Consider the following 5,707-nt stretch of genomic DNA (forward strand, 5'->3'; position numbering starts at 1 on the left):
AACGAAACTTATTATTTTCTTACACATAAAATTCTAATTATATTGTGATATGAGACGAGTGTGACAATATTAAATAAAGTTTGAAGAACGATAGATATCTAGTTCAAGCGCCTTCCATAGCGCCTTTTGTTTTTCCTTCTGATTTTCCTCGACTTGGAACAGTTATCTGCATATTTATATTTAACAGCTTAGAGGAAGCTTATTTAATGCGCGACCATAATCATCGTTGCGTTAATGTAAGTATAAAGTTGCAAGACATGACTATCGACCATGACGGTGACAGATATTTAAAAAAAGCCACCCGATGTCATATATTTGTATTAATGAGATACTGACACACCTGACATTTATATTAATAATAATACCGATCACATGCAAACTATACGTTATATTATATGCGAGACAGAGAAAGGGCAGGCGGCGGGAAGGAGAAAAGGAAACGAGAAGGAACGAAAGAGAAACTACATGCAGCAATGTATTGGAAAATAAAACGAATTATGCCTTGTCACAGTCATTCAATCGGACGTTGAATAACAGGTTGGGTCTCGCTGCAGTTACAGTTAAAAAATACGAAAACAGGTACGCGCGTAATCGTATCGTCGATTTTTGGAGTGCAGTATTACTTCCGATATGCCGGGCGTTCGTATGCACGTATACGAAGCTGATTGAACGCGTTTTACACCGATGATCCCCGATCAGCTTTCGATACCTAGAACGCAGCAGCGACCGGGTTACAAGTATCGTTCTTTTTTTTTTTTTTTTTTTTTTTTCAAGCTGTAATTCAATTTCACCGGATACCGAACGCGAACGCTTTTGGCGCCAATAAACTCGATTCAAACCTTCAATTATTGCAGCACAGGCATTTTCAATTTTTGCGCCGGCTACGTATTTCCGGATTCAATATGAACGTCGTGTCATTTACTGTACGCATCCTTCTGGTTACACGTAAATCCTTTAACAGAGTATTTCTTTTTTCGAGATTGAGATATACGCCGTCGATATAATATGAACATATTTTCATCTTTATTTTTATATAATAATCTAATATAATAATCTAAATAAGGTGGAATATCGTCACTGTCTTCTTTTATATACTATTATATACTATATACCATTAAAATAATTTAAAAGCAGTAACAGTCATACGTCACATATCACCGAGGCACTAGGAATAAAGAAAGGATAAAAGCAAATTGCTACGAGTATAAAAAAATCAAATAAAATAGACCTAATTGAAAGGGAGAGAGACACGATTTGAGTGAGTAGCATCAATCGGTAAATTTAATGGGATCAGTCGCAATTACTTGCATTAGTACAGCATCACGAAACGAGACGGTCTTCGAAAGAGGTATTGAATGTACAAATCCGTAAAGGCGAGAACGGATAAAATTAAGCGAAGAAAGACCAGCAGAATGTGGAAAGCGAGAGAAAAAAAGAAAAGAAGTGAGAAAAACGAAAAGAGTTAGTAAGATAATTGTAATGACACAAAAGAAGCGAGAGGAAAGAAGGAAAAAAAAAGAGCGAATAAAAGAGAATTATTAATATATTCATTATATATATTACGCTATAAAATGTCTAACAACGATATGTATAGCTTTATGCGAGCAAGGCTGATTTTAAAAAAGATCATCGAGATACGAGCAAGTCACTTGTGTGTTTTGAATTTTAAAATTCTTATCTAACTAATAAGAAACAAATTTACAAGCTGCAAAACTTTGATACATAATTAAGTATATTAAAGAATGAGATTAAAAATATTTAAAATTATAATGCTAATACATACATTATTAAACTTGTTATTAGATTATTATTTTGTTAAGATAATAATATAAATACGCTTTCTATACAGAGAATTTCAACGTACATTATAATTTTAATTAATTAACTCCAATAGATATTAAATCGTTAATTGAATTTATTTTTCATTGTATCATTTTAACGTACAAAAGCGGGCAAAAAGTCATTTTTGTTGTAACGCAAATTGCGCAAATAAGCACAAATGTCCAGAACTTCGGAGAGCGACGTGATATAGCGTTAAGTAACGCGGACACCCAAAGTATCACGCATCGTTGCTCCATGATGAAAAAAAAAAACAAACAAACATTGTCGGCCTACCACTCGAATACGGTAATTCTTTGATCGTTCGAAAAGATACGTCGACCAGGTCTCTGCGGTAGCACGATCTCCTGCCTGGTTGCTCGCCCGACAAGTTCGGGGGATGAACTGAACGAAAGGAGGACAGACATTCGCATGCGAATGCGCGTGTAAGTCGGCGTCTCTCGGAAAGCGGATGAAGAGGCAAAAGCAAAAGAGCGCGACCGCGCTCGTTTAGCCTGTTTAACGGCAGACCGAGTCGCGCTCTCTGCAAAAATCACTGCGACGACACGACGCGGTGATAATGCGCACTTTGCGGAAGCTTCGTTAGCGAAGGCAAGGGTGCAAACTGTGGAGGGAGATATGACGTAAGCGAGGTGTAAGCGTCGCAATGAGGATGACGATGGACGGCTGAACATGAAAAGCGAATAAAGGAACGGCGAAAGACAAAGATCATAAACCTTATTATGCGGAAAAGTAATTTATAGTGTTATTTATACAGTTATTTATTGAATTCTTCAATAAATAACTGTAAATTTATTAAATTCTTAAATTTATTAAATAAATAAAATTAGAGAGGAATACACATGAAGAGATGTAATAGTAGACAAATAGTAATGAATAATAAGCTTCTTTTCTGCGAATTTTTTGTTAGGAAATAATTATGTTATACAATATAATATTCTAAGTGCGCTAATTTTTTTTTTTTTTTTATGTGACATACTAATGTCGCGATACAAGTCAATTTTATCAGTCTACGACATTTTCAACGCGATAATTACTTTTTGTAATCCGCATAATTGCTCTTGAATACAGAGTACCGCGACGTTAAACTCCTAAGCGCGAATTCGAAACGAATCTTACTTCACTTCACTTATCATACGTATAAAAAAGGTATTTAATAAAATGCTAATCAGTTTATTAAATACCCCGTTACCGACAACAACTGCTAATTATGAATTGCGAGGTGACTTTCGCACTGTAATTATCGTATAAACGTAAGTAATAGTTTTGTCGTTAAGTTTCTCGTTTTTACAAGGCGCATACACGCAATTCCCGATCGCAATGGCCGCGATACCGTGCGATTCCCTTTGTAGCCGTTCACGCGCGAGGTGAGCAAAAAATATTCGCGCGCAAAAAAAAAGAAAAAACAGAGCGTAGTCCGTAGGGGGTTGTATACATGTAACGCGGCAACAGGAACGCACATGTTACGTAAATATGCAGAACGGGGGGCACACACTTTTGTTCGACGATACGGAACGCCCGGTACGGTCGATTCCACGAGCTTTCCCTGCATGTTTCTATGAATCCCTCTCCTCCCTCTCCCTCACCGTGCACGCACGCGTGTTGAATGCGTGTACACATTACCGGTTTCGTGGTCGATACGGATTTTACGAGCGGCGACGTGTGCTTCAGAGGGCGGACGCTCGGATGCGTTTGATACAATATATAAGCGACGTGATGCGGAGTCGATGGAGGTAGAAAAGGGAGAAGAGCGGGAGCGAGGGGGGAGGGATCGATGGGCGCGCGGGAGGTCACAAAGTAGCATTCTATTGACAGAAAGCCCGGCGCTCTCTCGGGTCCGCCGGTGATTATACTTGGTGATCATATCGTTCGCGTATTGACAAACAGTGGCACACAGAGAGAGAGAGAGAGAGAGAAAGAGAGAGAATCATCCCCCTCTCTCCGAGTCGCGGGGAGCAATTCCCTCTTATTTCCTCTGTCCATAACTGTTGTGTCTCTCGTCCATCTCTCTCTCTCTCTCTCTCTCTCTCTCTCGCTCTTTCTCTTTCTCTCCTCTCTTTATCTCCCGTCATCCCCTTCGGCTATATCCCGCCGCAATCCCTGCCGCCATCGGATCGCGGGGGTGGCCGGGTCTGCGGTCGCGTCTCGTGCACCGGTGCACACACAGCCCGCCCACCGGTGGTCCACAATGCACTGCTAATTCCCATAAAGCGCCGGCCGATACGCAAATGGACAAATGGATATGGACGTATACATGCAAGCGTGGAATATAGGCAGCGCGCGTCCGCCCCGTACCGAACCGCCGCACCGCACGCCCCTCTGTCGTCCCTGATGCGCGAAACGCGATGCCCTCGTCCAGTTTTGCCCCGCCTTTGTGGACCATGTTGTCGCACGTAATAACGATATTGTCGTGATCGACAGATTATACATCTCTGATAGGCATAGATATATATGAAATAATGTAATAACGTAAGCATACAAATAATACAAATGATTTTACAGGGTGCACACGTATGATATATTAATATGTACTCTTCGAACTATTTGTTGTTACATACATGGATTATATTACAGTCTACTGATGTTACGTACGATATTTGCGTACTACTATTGCATTTATATTTTTATCGTCCCTCATAAATTATAATAGATTGATCGATGATCTTGATGAAAGAATTTAATAAACAAGCTGCTTAATATTGCGGCACGAAAGTCATTGGCGAAGTATAATTAAAAAGTTGACAGTTATTTACATAATTACATATTCGCCTGTATATATTCTAATGACTAATGAGAAATCTAATGATCGTCCTGAATATGATTATACCGTTAATTATTTCACGGCATGCAAATTTTGATCGCATTTTCGTTTTTGTAGGGACACTTATTATACGTCACCGTCATTTCAATCTCTCCTTGGATTTCTTTTAAAGCATATTTTGTTATGAAGTACGCACGTGGCAAAGCTGACTCGTTACATGTATGTAACGTTTTTTACCAGCGTCATAATAATATTCAAACTGGCAGAGGAGATATAAAATTAAAGAGTAATCAAATAAAATTCCGCAAAACGCGTTATCGAGTGTTGCAAAGTCTGTTTAGATGGGCAAGGGTTGTTTAGATTTCAAAAATTGAAATTTCCAACCGCGGATTTTTTCCCGGAATCGCATATGATGAAGATTTTCGCACGCGGTTAATGCATGTATTTCATTGGTAATACGCGCTAACCATAATTCTTATTAAAATATGTAAAAGTAGTACAGCGAAACGTGTTAATGTACTAATTTCACGCGCAGCTGCGTCGCGTGTTTGGCAAGTTGGTAATTTATGAGGAACGAAAATTTATTTCAGAGAAATATACACGTCCCGCCATATACACACAGAGGAGATAATTTGCTTTTTACGTGCGTCCGCGGGGAAAGACGAGAGGGGGGGAGGGGAGGGGAGGGGGAAAGGGGTTAAATTTCGTTCGCAAAGAGAGCTGCACTGCCTGAGTGTGTATGTGCTCTAACATCTTTGACCAGACGAAATGAAAATCTTTTGAACTGCTGAGTGTTTGTTTACGACTGGATATTTTCCCTCGGACAGTATGTATCATATTGTCATTCTTACTGCGTAAAAACCTCAATGCCCGATGGTGGGCAAAGCGTTCATATATATGTATGCGTGATACGTGTGAAAGTACGATGATTTTTCGTCGTTGAACACGACGCCTTCGCGCGTAGAAGAATATGACTTGGGGAGAAAGTCTGCGGTGCAGCAGGTCGCGGCTGTGATCGAGCTACTGGGCGTGACAGTTCTGCTGCAGGTGCAGCCGAACGTATAGGTAGGATCGTGAAAGCGCCTCGGGGGAGGGGGGAGGAGGGAG

At 40.1% G+C, this 5,707-nt stretch overlaps 1 protein-coding gene across 5 annotated transcripts in view; it reads right to left on the reverse strand.

Annotated features, from left to right (window-relative positions):
- LOC108750822 (transcription factor SOX-5-like) overlaps positions 1–5,707 on the reverse strand; it is a 191,252-nt gene that overhangs the window by 28,230 nt on the left and 157,315 nt on the right. The window lies entirely within an intron of this gene.

This window comes from Trachymyrmex septentrionalis, unplaced genomic scaffold, assembly GCF_001594115.1.
Source record: "Trachymyrmex septentrionalis isolate Tsep2-gDNA-1 unplaced genomic scaffold, Tsep1.0 scaffold37, whole genome shotgun sequence".
NCBI classification, from domain to species: domain Eukaryota; kingdom Metazoa; phylum Arthropoda; class Insecta; order Hymenoptera; family Formicidae; genus Trachymyrmex; species Trachymyrmex septentrionalis.